An 18,335-nucleotide genomic window follows, 5' to 3' on the forward strand; every position below is an offset into this window, starting at 1 on the left:
AGTAGGAGAAAGGAAGACATTTGGAATTTTTCTTGTGCATGACTTGAGGAAAACTTGAGCTCTTTAGATGCTTTATTAAAGCCTGGAGGATATTGCTCAATCTGGAAGATGTTTCCTTAAACTGTTTCAGAAATCCAGTCTGACCCATTTTCCTCAGCCATGCTTATGGGAAGCCTTATCAGCAAGGAAATGGTTTTATAGGGAAATGATTCTGAGACCTTTTGGCTGCCCCCACACGCAAATCATCAGACAGTATGCAAATGGAGAACAGTAATACACTCAGCAATTGCAGAAAAAGACATTTCTATTCCTCCTCTTGAATAGAAAAGGAGGAACTAAAAGCATCCCAAATCCTAGAAACCTCACCAGTAAAGTAAGAATTATGTGAAGTCTTCGCTAAAGTTCAGGGAAGAAGTTAACCATATTAGCCTTTATTGATATAGTGCTTGGGGTAAAATTTGCATTCTACAGTATTGGCCTAAATTTCTGGAAAGGAAAAAAAAGACCCTGGTTGTTATTTTTCCTTAGATAACTGAGTAATGCAGGTGGAAAGTGGAAAATGGGAAGCTCTAGGAAGAGACTATTGACTGTATCTTTTGTTTGTGGATTGGAAGGTGCTTTAAAATTCAAACATGGATTATGTGTGCTCCAGGAAATCCTTTACATGTGGCCAGAATGGAAACATTAGAGACAGTGTTCTAGTAAGACCATACAGCTGATGTGACCTCATGGTAAGATGACCTACAATGAGCAAAGCTTTGAGTTTATTAAGTTCTGTTTTAACCAGGGGACCAAGCACATATTGTGCTTGCTGGTGAGGAAGGAAGGAAGGAAGGAAGGAAGGAAGGAAGGAAGGAAGGAAAGAAGGAAGGAAAAAAGAAAAAGAAAGAAAGAAAGAAAGAAAGAAAGAAAGAAAGAAAGGAATTGCCTAGAAGGAAATCTACCTCATCCAGAGATAAAATTTACATGAAATATGGTTATAACAAGATTATTTACATTCTATAGTCATTAGGGATAAAGAGGATACTTGCAGATCTATCTTCCTAAACAACAAATTGAAAATCCTTTGTGATAAAAATCTCTCCACGCTGTGATTTTCAGTTCTGTCAGATACCATAGAAAAATGGTGCCAAGTTAGCATATCTATTCACTCAGCGACTGATGTATATTCTTTGGAATTTAGATACCGATGCTTTCTTTCAACTCTGTGTATCTGTTATATTTTCTACTCATTGTATTAGGTGAATTTGTGTTTTGGGGAGATTAAACTGAAGTCCAGAAAGCCAGGTTGTTTGAGGAAGTGACTTTTTAAATGATATTTATAAAGAATATATTGTTATCTTGGAATGAATTTGGTGCAGATAGTTTCTCTCTCTCTCTCTCTCTCTCTCTCACACACACACACACACACACACACACACACACACACTCATGTACACAGCAGGGAAAGGATAGGTTTGATGATCACTGTTTAAGATGATCCACAGCTTTACTTGACTCACAATTGTCTTTTTTTCATGTCACAGTGCCACTGATGTTCGGATATGTCAGTTATTTTAAGTTTTTTTTTTTTTTAATGTGCATTATGGCTCATACAGAAAGATAAGTGGAAAACACTTGTCTATGAAGATGAATATAATTAGGCCAGGGTTTTGCATGTGGGGAAAACATTATGGTCCAGCTTCTTCCACCCCAGGATACAGGGGTGATGATCCTTTCCCTTTTTTAACACAACAGGATAGAAGACACTGCCATTATTGGTGGATGCACCATGATTGCGGACTCTCCCTGTGAGAGAGTGTCATGCCAGATGGGAAAGACTCCAGTTGGAGTCTGCTTTTACCTGGAGAAGAAAGCTCAACTGGATATGTGAAGACAGAAACGGTTGTGTTATCCAGTAATTATGGGCTAGCCAGTGAATGGCTTTGGAATAAAGCACAGGTTTAGGAAAGGATAGTCATTAGCAAAGGCTGTCTAAACCATGGCGAGGTTTAACAGGCAGGATGGGGCCAGGGCTGCCGTCAGCATGGGGGGTTTCCTACAATGATCTTTGGACAGAATACTATGGTCAGAAAAAGATAATAAAGAGGCTAGAACATGCACCATCTGGTCTAACAGAAGGGAAGATGGAAAACATCAACAGGGAGTTGGAATTGTTATGGAAAGCCAGACGGTGAAGCATTGATTAAGATTATTTCGTTGATTAGGTGATATCCTGTGATTTATGCCACGAACAAGGAAAACCAAATACTTTTTTGTGAGTGTGTGAAACCAGGGTATGCTACAGAGCTACAATTATATCTGACCCTGGGATTCAGAAAATCTCCCTGTCAAGCAGAAGACGAGGCCAAACTTAGAAACAGGGCTCCCTGAGAGCATGAAAAGGCTGCCTTTTGTGCAGAAGAGGCATGGTGATCCAACTGGTTCTCAAGGGTTGGCAGACGGCCGGGTAGCAGTGGGAGTAGGATATCAAAGAAGGGCTTCCTTTTTTTCAAGACCTCAAAGTTGCCAACTTTTAGTGGCACTCTAAAAGATACGCAAAGGGAAACCAAGTCAATCAGGCTAAGAAGATGAATCTGATGGAACTCAGAGGTCATTTGGAACATTGCTTACTCAGATTAGATGTCAGCATAAGGGAAGGTAGATCTGAAACTTCCTAGGTTTCTTAGGCTGAGCAAAGGCATATTTTCTGAAGTAACTATATCATGTTCAGTTTTCTTAGCGCTCCCTCTCTTTTAGTCCTCTCCCTCCCAGTATGATTTTTAGTCCTTTTCAACAGAAGTATTTTCTTCTTGATTCACTTCAACCTCCAGAATGAAACAACGCACCTTACTGATTGGCAATCGTCACAACCCTGTCACGAGAGATTTTCTTGTTTACCAAGCACTGTCACATGACTGCTCCTCCCATATAGAACTAGACTTTGTTATGTGCTTACCACATGCCAGTAACAGGGCAGAGCATTTTATCTCCATTAATCTTTATTAGTTCAATCTCAAAACAGCTCTATGAAGAGGGAACTATTATCATGTCCATTTAAAAATATATTTAGGAAACCAAGGCTTTCCTTAAGGCCATCAACTAATATGCAGCAGAGTCCAAATCAGAATTCACTCAGATTCCCAAGTCTTCACAGGATTAGCCACTGCTCAATGCTGTCTCAATAATTTATCTCAAACGTATTATTTCAATGTTTAAGATGAGAAGACAAAAGTTCAGAGAAAGGATGATTTCAATTAAGCCTTGGAATTGGACTTGACCTCAGAACCCTGGGCTCCAAATCCAGCTCCCTTCCTCTTAACATCTCACTGCTGTAAATTTGCCCGATAAATAATAAACATATCCTCTGAGAGCGAATACCATGAATATATCTCATCTCTCACTTCGATACCTCATTTTTATGAGAAGCAAGTTTCTTGATGATCCAAACCTGTCATTTCTTTCTTTACAAGAGATTTGTCACATGGAAATATTTATAAGGTGTTAACTAATCATTAGAAAGTACTTGAAACACCCATTTTCCTTCTTGATGACAGCAAATGTCAACTGCTTCTTAGACTAAGTACTGCATATTTTAGATTGAGAGCCAGAGTTTGAACAGTATGGGCACCTGTTCCATTGCTTTGACTGGGCGTTCAATCTGAGTAAGAATTATGAAGGATATATACTCTTATGATGTCAGAGGTCAAGCACCTATTTCATCAGTGAGAGGGCACATGCAAGTATATCCATTTGCTTCCCCATTTTACCCCCAAACAGTTGCAAGAGGAGAGCGTCAAGCATCAAAAGTGTTACCTTCTGCAATTCATAAAGTTGCACTGAATAGAATTATCACCTTGAAATTACAGGGTAAAACTCCCTATACAAAAACAGATTAAAGACAAATTAGACTGTGGGCCAGGTCACTCTGATTGTTAATTAGTGATAATGGAAATACAATTAGCATAATGAGTTCCAATTACTGTATATGGAGAAATATGAGCATACTGCTTTCATAAATCTTGGTTCCAGGAAAAATAAAATGCATCTGGTTTAACAAAGCATGCCCTTCTCTTCTGCAGAAAGCTTCCTGGTAAATATCTTTTTGTAAAGCTAAATCCTTCGTCTGATGGGTTTTGATCTGGGAAAAAAAAAAAAGAGGCGGCAGAATGGATTTGCCCCGTCTGATAGCTGAGCAGTTTTGTATTAGCTCAGCTTCTGTTTTAAGCTTCCTAGAAAATCTAACCATCTGTTTCTCCAATCGCAGGTTAAAAACATTGGGGAGAATCATACACCATTGCATCAAATGTGCTTATTGTCTTTGAAATGTTGGTGAGCCCTCCTTTCTGCCTTTGATAAGCTGTGAAATTGGAAGGCCAATTATAGTCACATATTTACACAAATCTGAGCAGCTTCTTGAAAACTCTGTGGAAGAATGAGTGGATGAGAGACAACAGCTTTACACAGAGCTACAGTAGGATGCCTGTGGGTGTGTTAATGAAGTTATTTTTAAAAGAGTTGCACTACAGGGCCTAGGTATTTATTTTCACCTTGGTCTTAACACTTACAACTTTTCATCACAGATCAGATAACTGATCTCTCTTAACTTTCTTGGAAGGTCCATCAGCTGATAGCACAATATGACAGTTCTGTTGTCTTCTCTCTTGAAATCTCCCTTGCTCCTTTTCTTGCTATGAATGCTCAACTGTTGATGGATTATATTCTAAGGTTGGTTAAAAATCAGGCCCTTTGACCAATGAATGGTAATGAATGTGGACTGTTCAGCCCACACAGGTGACATTACACCTCACACCGAGGGAATGTGCCAACTTCCTTGTTGTACCCCGTAAATCTGATAGATGCCATTAACCTTTTCAGCAAATCCCTGTGGATCACTGCAATGGTGAATTTCAGTAGTAATTGCTAAGACAAAAATGCCCCAACATGCCTATATACCCTATAAGGATCTATGAAACAGGCAAGTTGGCTACTCAAGTGACTTTTCCCCAACTGTTCCCTTGATTTACTTTCAGCTGTCTGTCTGCACCCAGGCTTCAGTGCTTCATAATCTTCCAAACACGCATGAGCGGCAGATCTTCTAAAGTACTTAGAGCAATTTAACCCTCTCCTTTTATCCTGAATGGGATTTTGCTATGAAGGAGAATGTTATATATCTAGACCAGAGGATCTACCACAATATCTGAGTTCACTGAGGAGAAACCTTCTCATCTCTACCTTTATAATTCACAGCACACTTTCCATCTGGGCTTTGACTGTGGTTGTCATATTTTTAACCTAGTCTCCTCGGTCTGTCTGGAAGCATTTGTAAACTGGATTATTCAATAAAAGAAATGCTTGTCAGGCATCATTCTCCTTCAGCAGTTTGAGATGCTTTCTCTAAAAATGGCTTTCATACTATCACTATCTATCCTTGAAGCACACATGCGCGAGCACACACACACACACACACACCCACACCCACACCCCCCCCACACACCAATGGAATCAAAATGATCATTGACTCTCTGTCAGACCATATTTATTATGGGAGGTATGGTAGAGCTTAAAAAGACAAGCTTCTCTCCCTAGTATTTTTGTTATTAAAGTATATATTAGATCTACACTTCTTTATAGATTTGAAGAAGGAGAAGCAATGAATTGAGAGACACATGAGGTATCCTGGAAAGACTGATCTCTTAGACACTGTAAAGTATCTCATTGACAGGCAAAACTATGTGTACTTGATAAATGCTGATAATAATGGATACTTGATAAGTAACTCCTGGCAGAGTCTAGGGCAAATCACTGAAACTTTCTGGGCCTTGTCTTACTTATAATATGAGGGATTTTGCCTAGATATCCTCTAAGAGTCCTTCTGGCTCTAAAATTTTATGATTCTAAGGGCCAAACCACCGAAAGAGGAGATGTGACAAAAAGAAATGGTAAAGACTTGTAAATCTATCTAAATAGTCACTAACTTCTACTCACCCTGTCACTTAGAATTAGATTAAGTTGTATCTAACAGAGGAGCCTCATACAGAATAGATTCATATCTCTGTCCAAGATCAGCAGTCCTGAAAGGGCTTCCAGCCTCAAAGGCTATTCATCGTTCAAGATTGCAGTTGGTACTCCAGCCATCGCATCTATGTTCTGCACAGGAGGAGAGATTGAGGTTGCAGGCAAAGTGTGAACCACCTACATAGTCTGTACTTTTATGGAGCTTTCCAGGAATCCTCATATAATAAATTCTGTTTATATCTCATTGGCACCAGGAGTTGTGAGAGAGACTGGGAAATGCAGTATTTTAGCCGATACTTTGTGGCCCAGAATAAATTTGAGTTCTATTATTAGTAAGAAAGAAAAGAAGAATGGATTCAGATAAGCAATTGGTAGTATCTGCCGTGTAATCCTTCCTCTTCCATTTAAACTATTTTTGTGCCATGTTCCTTGGTCCTAGAAAAGACCCCTCCAACATATAGGAATAATTTATTTCAGGGGCACCTGGGTGGCTCAGCTGGTTCAGCATCCAACTCTTGATTTCGGCTCAGGGCATGATCTCACGGTTTGTGAGATCGAGCCCTGCATCGGGCTCTGTGCTGACAGGGTGGAGCCTGCTCAGGATTTCTCTCTCACCCCCTCTCTCTCCCACTCCCCTGCTCATGCATGCTGTCTCTCTCTCTCTAAAAATATAAATTAATTAATTAATTAATTAACAGAAAAGTTATTTTACTATCTGCCAATGTTCATTTGAATGAAAAAATTTCTTAACGAGCTTTTTATTTTTTTACATAAAGATTCCTCTTGTCTATGTATGAAAAAAAAACAAAAGTCAACTTTAGTTTCCAATACGCATTGGTCAGTCTTCTGCCAGAAGACTAATCTTTGTTCCCCAAATTTAGCCAATATCATATTCTCCTCAGAAGTACTATTTTATAATGTGAGCAGGCCACTCAGATAACAGCTTGCCAGTCTATTGATTCCAAATTAATTTTACTTCTTGGAAGTTGAATTTTTAAGGGTTCCTACTGATTTTCTCCATTTGTCATTTTTGGGTGTATAACAAAATACAAGGAACAGTAAACGTGAATGGTCTCAGCCAGTGCAGTTATTTTATGGAAGACAGAGAGATACTGCTGCAAACAACAGAATCCAAACCTGGATAATGTAATCAAAAGTGAATTTATTGGAAGGATGCCAGGTAGTTCATAGAGCTCAATGCAGGAGTGAAGAACCAGGTCCCCAAATAGACAAATTTATGGCAAGTGAAGAGAAGAGGGCAGCAGGAGCCATGGAACAGTTTCATTTACGGTTATTACTGAATGCTCCACCATTGGTGGTTTTCAATGTTTACTTCCCTCTGTTTAAGGACAGAGAATCTGATTGGACTGCTGGGCAGTGCACTTTGATTAACAACAACCTCAGGACTACACAAATGGAGGTGAGGTAATCCCCCTAAAGAACACTGCTTTTGCTTTAAACAGGATGAATGGATCTGTGGTTTTCTTTAAAACAACAGAAAGATAGCCACTCTGAGGATACTTCTCAGACATTCATGTATATAGGATTATTCTGGGCTTCATACTAACTTGCATATTCTGACTTGAAAGGGCTGTGCTGGGGCCTGGGATTCTGCATTCCTGTATCATCCTGGTGATGGTGCTGCCCTGTGGACCACTGTTTGAGTCGTAAGGCTTTATAACAGTGAATACTAGGGAGACAATTAGCCTCACAGGTCTTATTCTACATATATATTTTTTTGTTTTAATTGAAGTATAATTACATATATTAAGATGAGTTGAAATTAGTCTAAAGTTTAATTTGTGTATTTGCACCTGTGTAACTAACAACCAACACCAAGCATCACTCTCTCCCTAGAAAGATTCCCTGTCTTTCTGTTACCCACTTCCCCTCCAAGAGGGAACCACTATCCTGATTTCTATCCCCATAGACTTGTTTTTCCTGTTCTTGAGCTTCATGTAAGTGGAACCATATAATATATACTCTTTTGTGTCCAGTTTATTTTGCTCAGCATAATGTTTATGAGATTCATCCCTGTACTTTTAAATACCTGTGATTCACTCCTTTGTATTGTTGAGTACTAGTCCATTCTATGACTATGACATAATGTTTATCACTCCTCCTTTTGATGGACATTTGGGTTATTTCCAAAATTTTGCCATTGTGAATAAAACTACTATGAACATTCTTGTACAAGTCTTTTTATGAACATGTATTTTTCATTTTTTTTTCAAAGTAAATACCCAGAAATGTCATCGCTGGGTCATAAGGTATATGTGTGTTTAACTCTATATGAAATTGACAAATGGCTCTTCACAGTGGTTGTACCATTTCGACTCCTACCAGCAGTGAATTAGAGAATTCCAGTTGTCCTACATTTGGTGTTGTCAGTCTAGTGGAGTGATAAATCATTATGGTTTTAAGCTGCATTTCTTTGATGATAATCCATGTTGTGCAATTCTGCACACATTTTCTTTTCATCTTTTGCCTGATCTTATTTTCACCTTTATATACACTCTCCCTTTGAACCTATGCTATGTTTTGTTTACAACCTGGCCACATGGTAGAATTTTAGCCTGACTCTTATCCGCTCTTTTAGATTATGCTTACCTTTTCACAATCACTGCTAACTGAGAATTTTGGCTTTGAGTATCTTAGTGTGGGTTGCTGGATATGGTAACAATATTTTCTCATTAAAAATAATGCCTAGTTCTTCCTCTGATGGTATTTAAATTTTCCATCCCAGGCTCTTGTAGTCAAATATATTGATAATGTCCCATGTGTGTTCTCTGACACTTGGGTATAATTGTGGTGAACTTTGAATTCCCATCTTAAGGTCAGTTATTAACTATTGATGGATTCTCCTTTTCTCCACTTAATGCTAAAGTATTCATACTAACCAAGACAGATGGGAGCAGCTAAGGAGTTTTTCAATGCCATTGCTGTGTAAGCTGTCTTTTGCCTCCCTCATGTGAGAAACTCAAAGCACTTTTATAGAGAAGATCATTTATTCAAGGTAAGAGAGAGAAAGAAAGAAGAAAGAAAGAAAGAAAGAAAGAAAGAAAGAAAGAAAGAAAGAAAGAAAGAAAGAAAGAAAAAGAAACAGAAAGCCCCTACATTCATTGTATAAACGCCAGTATTCAAAGCCCTCACTACTTTTTCTGGAACAGAATTTTCCTGTCATTAATGATGAGAAAATGGCATCTTTGACAACAACCTTGGCTGACCCACTTTGGAACCAAATGGGATCTGGATGTAAGAAGGATGGCCAGGACCTCAACATCCTGGACAAGTCACCCTGACAAACAACGGCACCATTTTTGGATTTCCCAGGAGGCGGAAGAGTGCCCTCTGAGATTTATAAACACATCCATAATAAATGGGAGGCTGAAGTTTAAACTGTTATGGAGCCTCCTCTGCTGTGCTGCCGAGGTCTCGTGTGATTTAGAGAGGTGACATTTACTGTGTGCAGACCTATTATTCAGAGTGACTGTTTGTGTATAGACAATATTTTAAAATGGCTTGCTGTAGATGAAAAATTCTTATTAAGTCAGAAAAACAGTTTAAGTAGGTAACACTCTCTCAGTTTAGTCTGCTATAAGTCTTACTGTCTTGCCACATGGAAAGTGCTTGGGGTGGGAGGTAGTGACACCTCCCAGGTGCTGGCTAAAATACTACCTCCAGAGCAAACGGGATACAGGGCTTCAGCTGGGACCACAAAACTAATTGTACATCTGAAGTTAAACTAGTAGGCATTTCTGCAGGTGTCATCTCTATGGCCCAATAGAATTTGATAGGCAGAGCACTGGGAGTCTAAGAAGTAGGTTCTTCCACTAACTAGTAGTGTGATCTCACAGATGCCTCTTAACCTCCCTAAGTCTCAATTTCCCTAATCTGCAAAATTTGGGAATTGGATGAACTGACTTCTAAAACCCCTGTAAGACACGTCTATTTTGTGTGGCCTACTGTTAGGGAAGAGTGCCTGTCAGCCCCCAATGGTGGTACAGTACTTTACAGCCACCCAGAACATTCCCATAGCTTCACTTTTTCCCATTTAAATCCCATGGTAGTCATGAGAAGGACACAGAGCAATGATTATAGTGCCATTTCTTCAAATGAGAAAAACAAGGCTCACAGAATTTAGGTGCCATGTCGAAGATCCCGTGGCTGGAAGGAACCAAAACCCCTATTTTACCATTAGGCTAAGACTCTGTCTCCTTACATTTCTCATATCTCTACCTGCCCTAAGAGCCCTGGAAATGGTTACAGACAGTTCAGCAAGAGAAGATAGTTGCCGGAATATAGATATGAACAGAGGGCAGAAAGAGGACAAATGTAGACTGTCCTCAGGAGGCCCACAGTCTTCTAGGAGAGACAACACATGTCTGCCTAATCAAACTCTACCCTTTTTAAAGTCCAAACTCAATTTTCTCCTCATCTAGGAAGTCTTCCTTGCTCTACCTTAATTCCAGCCTCCAGAGATTCTCCTTTCTACACTGTTGATTGAACTCCATTTGTAAGATAGGTGCAACAGACACGCTCTTTCCTCCTCCCTTTTATGTTAGCATGTGTGTATCTTATTTTTTCTAATTCACTAATAAGTTTCATGTAAACAAGACTTGTGGATTCTATCAGTAGTGATACATGCTCATTCACAGGGAGAAATCAGTTAATACGGTTCATCAATCAGTAAAGACACCTACAGCCCTCAGATATGGGTAATACCAACAAAGATGTGACACTGCTCTGCTTTTTCACAATTTTAACCTAACTAGAAGCTTACATCACAGCCTTTTTCACCTAGAAAAGCTAAAGTCTTGTTTCCTTTATCACTATCTCTTGACCTCCATTATTCTTCATCATAGTACTTATTACTATAAGAACTTGAACGTTTCTTTGTTTTTCTGTCTCCCAACTTCAAGTGTAAGCCCTATGAGGGCAGAGTTTTGTCTGACTTCTTCATTGCTATATTGTCACATCAAGAACAATGCACACTGTAGGTGCTTGGCAAATATCCATGGAATGAATGAATGCATGCTTGCATTTCAGGCTTTGTGACCACAGCATGTGATCTCCAATTTGTACATATATCCTCAGGGCACCTGGATGGCTCAGTCAGTTAAGTGTCCGACTTTGGCTCAGGTCATGATCTCATGGTTTGTGAGTTCAAGCCGTGCATTGGGCTCTGTGCTGACAACTCAGAGCCTGGAGCCTGCTTCAGTTTCTCTCTCTCTCTCTCTCTCCTTCAAAAATAAATAAACGTTAAAAAAATTTTATACATGTATCCTCATTCCATGTATTTTTCATATCAATTAAGCACTTCATATTCTGTAAATTTAAACACTAATAACTTAAGGTATTTGCCTCTTAGAATTGTTTTTGTTTTAAATTACTAAAGGAAGAGTAACCTTTGGGGTGCCTCTACACATATCCATGATCATTATTTTGGTGAAAAATTTAAGTGATATGTTTTGTTTTAGATAAATCCCTTGTTCCTCCCTTCACATTCCATTCATGAAATACTTACTGAAAAGCTATCTCTTTCAAAATCATGGGATTTTTTTTTTCTGTTAGTGATATCATTGAACTATGTTATGTCAGATTTAACATTTAAACCTACTGTTAACTGATTAATAATAAAAGCATACCATAGAACATGAGTGATAAAAAGTCAAACATGCCACGCTTGAAGCTTTGCTTCGGCTGAGTAGTTCTGCAACTTTGGGCATCCAATTTTGTCCCACCCAGCCTCAGTTTCTTCATATGCAAAATATTATACTATAATAATAGTATCTATATCATAGGGTTGTTGTGAAGATCATCTGAGATAATCTTATTTACTGACACAGAAAGAACTCAGTAAATGTTAGACTTTACTATTACTACATGGTGTTAGAAAAGAATAGCACACAATTTAAATGCAAATAGTAATTATACTATAGTGCTCTGCATTTTTATTTTATTCTCCTGGAATGCCTGATTGCTTGTGCTAATTTTGCAGTAACGATGTTCAAAACATATGTTTGTTCTTCTAAGAATTAACAATAGACAGACAAGATTATTTGTTGACTTTGGTCTGTTTGGATCATTGTAATAAGGTGCCCCATATGTAGAAAGTACTATGAATTTCTACAGCTGATTAAAAATATAATTTTCTGAAGAGTCATGGTAAATCTCTTTTCCACAGACACCTTTTAATAAAAAACATAAATTATAAACCTACTCTTATGCAAACAATATTGGCACAACAAGAAAATGATTAAGATGCAGACAGGGTAGGTCAAAAAGAGTATAAAAGGATTAATGCACATTGTTTGATATATATTAAAACAATTGGTCAAAGTTTAGGTAGCATTTTAATTTTTGGTGTCCATATATTTAGGGCCCATTCAAATCTTACCAAAAGCAAGCAGATTTTTTTGGGGGGGAAAGTAGGAGTTCAATAGAAATCACTAGAACATGTTAAATCAGTCTACTGCCATTATTTTGTAAAAAAGTATTTCAAAATAAAGAGAAAAGCTGCTCTGTTTTTAATTTATGGAATAAAGTAACAGCTATTTCCTTCCATTTTTAGCTTGATCTTTCTCAGATGTGGAACACCTTTAGTGATGCTTTGATTTCTCTCTCTGGCTACCCTATATTTCTCCTCATTTTTCGAGTCACTCTGGTCTCATGAACAACAATTTTCATTGCAAAGTTAAAAAAAAAACATTAAAAGAGTATTTCATTTGATCAAACTTCCAGAATGCGTGTTTGGGTATTTTGAACGAGTTATAAACTCAAGTGGAACACCTTATTTGGCAGCAACATGACAAAGTCTTGTCTCCACTTGTTGGTGTGAAATGACACCCATATAACTTGAGTTTCCTGATGCCTGACTAGGCCATGAGGACAAATGGAATCATCTTAAATAGGGTCATGTAAAAGAGTAATAAATCACATTTAAACCTGGGTCTTAACACCATTTTTATGAAGACACATCTTCTGCAATCTCTGAAAATTTGAAGAAACCTTAGAACGTGTCTCATATCTGCACCCACATAAACACGGTCAGTTATTACTGGTCACTACTTGTGCTTCTCCTGTGCTGCACTCAGTCTGTCACCAGGCCGTGCTACTGCTACACCTTCTCTCTCAGGGACCCAAACCTTACTACATAGTGAACATTTTTAGACACTATACCATGTTTAGAATTGATCCTCACATCTAATGATTAAAACTTAACCTTGCTGGAATTAAATTTCAGGAGGCTCCTCAGTTCCTTTTTGCTCTTAAACAATAGACTTGTTCTGTCAATTTTCCAGAAATATATCGTTATTATTGATTTCCCATGCAAACTTATGGTGAGATCATTGCTGTACTTGGAATCATTATGCATTTTTAACAAGTTTCATTAATACCTCATATCTGCTATTAATATAATAAAGCTTAACATCTAGTCAATGTATTGTAGTGGCCAGCTAATTCCATAATGATGTTGTGTAACAAACCATCCCAGAATTTAGCAGATTAAAATAACAACCATTTATTCCCATTCACACATCTGCTGTCGGGCTGGGAGGGAGTGGAGGTGGTTTAGGGACTGAACTAGTCTATGCTCAGCTGGGCATGGCTCCAAATTATAGATTGGGTTCAAATCTTCACCATGTGTTTCTCATCCTCCTTGGACTAGTGAACTAGCTAAGGCATTATTTTCTCATGGTGATGACAGAAGCTCAAGAGAGAAAACTGAACAGTGCAAGAGCATTTCAAGCCTCTGCTAATATATAGGATGATTGTAGGTGTTATTTGCTAATATCCCATAGGCAAGACATATAGTCAAGTTCAAGCTCAATGGGTGGAGAAGTACACTCTGTTTCTGGGAGAGGAACAGTGAAGTCATATGGCAGAGAATGTGGAGGCAGGAGTGGTAAAGACTGGAAACCATAATTCAATCTACTGTATGTATCAATGATCTAAGTTATAACATTCATTAAATAATGAATTGTTTATTAGAATTTATGTGGCACAGAGGTACAAAGTACGCTACAGAAATAGTTTCATTTATTTTAACTCAATAACCATTCATGGAGCATCTCTTCCATATTATAATGCACTGATCACCAAAAGGTAAAGGCACACATTGTATACAGAGTACCTAGTGCCTGAGAAAATGGTGGGAACTGGATGGAACCTACTTTCAGTGCCCAGGGGGTCAAAACTTGATGAGATTGTAAGGGCGCCCAGGGAGCTTAGTGAGTTGAGTGTTGACTGTTGATCTGGGCTCAGGTCATGATCTCATGGTTTGGGGATTTGATCCCCATGTCGGGCTCTGTGCTCATAGTGAGGACTCTGCTTGGAATTCATTCTCTCTCTCTCTCTCTCTCTCTCTCTCTCTCTCTGTCTGCCTCTTCCCCCACTCATGCTCTTCTTCTCTCTCTCTCTCTCAAAAATAAATAAACTTTAAAACAAACAAACAAACAAACAAAAAATTTGATGTGATTGCTTGCCCTATATGCTTGTGAGACCTGCACTGGCCAGGGGTCTTCTCATTTTCCTTCAACCATTCTTGCTTTTTTTTTTAAAATTACAAAAGCAATACATTTTCATTTTAGAAAGTCAGGAAGTGTATCTATGCATAAAAAAGAAAACAAAATACACCCATACGTCCACCACTCATAACCAACCATTATTTGTTCTAACTGAATAGATGGAAAGATAGGTAGAATTCATGCAGGTATGTAAATAGATAGTAGATTGACTGCACATGTAAGGGTGTTTTGCAATCTTCTACTTAATATATCATGGATATACTCAATATCAGTAAATACTCTTCTCTAGCATGTTGTTAATGCTGTCTTCTATTCTGTCATATTAATATAGAAAACTTTATTTTATCCACCTATTGATAAACAGCTAAGTTCCACATTTTTGTTATTATAAATAATACTGTTTTGAATAGGTTATACATCTCTAAACACTTGAGGAATCATTTCCTTTGGATAATGCTAGAAATGAAATCACTTGGGCAAAGGGTCTGCGTGTTTTTCAGGTTTAATGCATATTGTGAGATTGTCTACACAAAAGTTTGTGTAATACACCCCACCAGGGTGCATGAGGCTATCTCCCCCCACCCCCACCACCTGGGGCTTTTTAGTTTCTTAAAAATAAATAAACAAAAATCCTCAGCTAAGGGCTGGGTTAATTGGAGGGAATTTCCTAGGTACCAATAAGCAGAGGGAAAGTCAAAGGATTACCAGTAGTGTTTGTTAACAGAGAAGGGCTGATTTTTCAACAGATTGTAAAGCAAAAATCCAAGGGGTATTGTTAGGTTTCAAAATAAGAGAAACAATCTAAAGGAACAGAGCTCTGATTATGTGCCAGCAACGGAAATAAAGGGACTTTCCAATTAGATGTCCAAGACAAATCTCCAGAGGATAGGGAGGACCATGGGATCCCAAATTCAAAACACAACAGAAAATATATGAGCCAGGGAAAAAGACTTTCTAGTACTGGCTGTTAAGATATGTGAGGTGGCAAACGCTGGGAAGGAGATCATACCAAAAGGAAGAACAACTCTGTGCAAAGCAATGTGAATGTGTGCATCCAGCTCTGCCTTCTAAAAACTGTAACCCTATGGCCAGCTTCAGACTTGGAAATGGGAGTAGGTTTACAGGTAAAAAGCACAACTGTCAAGGCATGCAAGGCAAGTCAACAGAAGTGGCACTGAGGCAACTGGTCAATTCAATTAGTTGGAAAAACGAAGCCAGACTGGGTTATATCTACATTCAGTAGCTTTGCAACAAACACAAGTTAATACTCAGCATCGACACAAGTTAATAATCCAGCTGTACCAGCCTGACTTTCTTAGGTGGTAAAAGGATTAACTCAGTGTCATATCACAGTTTTAGGGGCCATGAGAGTATGACTCTTAGGTCTGTGGTGGTTTGGATGTGGCTAGAAGTACTGTGGCAAGTAGAGTAGAATCTTTCTTCCCAGTCAATTTGCTGTCAGAAATGCTTTGAATTGAATGTTAGAATAACAGCTTTAGTATTTCATGAAAGTGCCCAAAATTAGGGCATTCTTCTAAATTGAGAATGTGCTCATTTGTATGGGATCAAAGATCAAAGAGCTCTTCTCTAAAAGTTGGCTTTGAAGGCCCCAAACTTAAATTTGCAGGGCTCTTGACTATCAAAAGATGCCGGCATACTTAATTCTATTGGTATAGTATTTTTAATGATTTCTATACCCAATGACATATAGAAAACAGGTGATAAAACACCCAGGATGATGGATGAGCCTATCGGCAACCATATGCACAAAGTGGTCAGGGTCTCTTAGAACACACAGTATTATCGAGCTATACTTTGCCATCCCCTGATTACCAGAGTGAGACCTTTTTCTTCTACCCTGGAGAAAGCAAACCTCAGATGTGTTGTTCAGAAAACCTGACATTCTGGATAATTCAAATTTCCATTTAAACTAAAAAATCAAGTGGTTTTATTCTTTATTGCTGAAAATCCTTTCTAAACTGTCAGTTTTAGTGTGTCCATCTTCTTGTTTTAGCTGTGAAATCTAATGACTGTACTAGAATCTTGGATGACCAGACCGATGGAACAGATAATCAGTTCTCATCCTCCTGAGTTGTGGTTACAGATGATGTAGGAAATTGAGCTGGAAAACACATTGAACCCAGCAGTTTAGATTCTAAGATTCATAGGTTCTACGCTCCAAAAGAGAAGGGGCTGGATTTGTTTTGTTCACTCTTCTAACCTAGGTGCCTACTAGATGTCTGGCGTGAAAGAAGCACTCAATGAATGATGGTTGAATGAAAACATAAATACTCTATACATGATCTTCAGAGTATGTTTTCTTGTTTTTGAGGTCTTTCTCCAGCAAGTCAAATATAAGGTAAAATAATGGAAAAAAGAGGAAGGAAAGAAGGAAGAGAAAGGAGACAGGAAGGAGGAAAAGGGGGGGGGGGAAGGAAGGAAGGAAGAAGAATTGAAACAAAGAATCAGAAAAGAAGGAAAATGTAAAAAGGAAGAAGAAATTAAAAAGAAATTATGGGGTTTCAAGTGTTGATTAGACTTAAAAGAGATGAATTCATCTAATCAATATTTGTATCCATTGCGATCTAAAATTTTATTAATCAACTTTGTTGTCCCTGTTTCTATCTCTGTCTCTGTCTCCTTCTCTGAAAACGGAATAAGAGATTCCTATTTTGTGCCTCCTGGTGCAAAACTCTCAGACCTCTGAGGTGCACCAGCTACATAATGCCCCAGCCACTAGAATGTTCCTGAAGAAGACTCACCAATCTCACCACTGTGGGCTCTGCAGGGACTGATGGCTGTGGACAGACTTCCAGGATGAGCTCTTTTTCTCTGCTCTCTTTTCTGACCATCTAAGTGGTTTCTGACTAGTTTGGCATGTTGCTAGTTAAAATTCATTCTTTTAAAGCCGAGTATCCACTTAGCTTCTCTCCTCTGAACTTTCGTCATTCATTATTAACAATGAAAGCCAAAGTGCATGAAACAAGTTCAGCCCTATCTGTTTCTGGCATGAAAGTGATGTCTTGGCATATTAGTGGGACACAGCTCTATCTTACATAAAATGATGCCTGGGCCCACAACAAAGGCGCCGTCTCTCAGCGCCTAATAGGATCACCTACTTCAAATGTGAAACTTCCTTCTTTGAAATATTTGTTGAGATTTCATAAACCTATGAAGATTCTCAAACTCAAACAAAACCTAGGCTTTGGTGCAAGCTCCGACTCTAAAGAGCTTTCTGTTCTATAAACCGGTTATTGGATCTGGGTCCCAAGCCTGGGCAGATGGGGGAAGTGTGGGGGCGTTAGGGGAGGAAGAGCTTGCTTTCCACTTTCTCTTTTTGATACAAAAATAAAAGTCATCTGGTTTTGACTGCAGAAAATGAATCATATTAAGCATTTTAAAAGCACTATTCTTTTTGTGAGACCTAATTTCAGACCGATTAACACTTTAATATGAAACAGAAGCACATCATTTCATTAAGAAACAAAATAAGGCCTCTCAGCTACCATATGTTGTCTCTTCTTTTGCAAAAAAAAAAAAAAATCTTTTGAAACCTTAGATTGTAGATTTGAGCTGTAAGAGGGAATGTAAATTTGGTGCCATCACCCATCCCAGGTGAACAGATTCTACACTGAAGAGCCACACGATCACAGATTTCTTTTTTGGCCACACTCATACTCACTCCATTCAGTAATAAAGGACCTAGTCCCTGTCCTAGAAAGCTGATGGGGAAATATTCTTTTGTGAAGATAGAAATCAAAAGGATCTTTCAGTATGTTCTTAAGAATGTCTACGCTGATACAAAGA

This window comes from Panthera leo, chromosome A3 (assembly GCF_018350215.1).
Source record: "Panthera leo isolate Ple1 chromosome A3, P.leo_Ple1_pat1.1, whole genome shotgun sequence".
NCBI classification, from domain to species: domain Eukaryota; kingdom Metazoa; phylum Chordata; class Mammalia; order Carnivora; family Felidae; genus Panthera; species Panthera leo.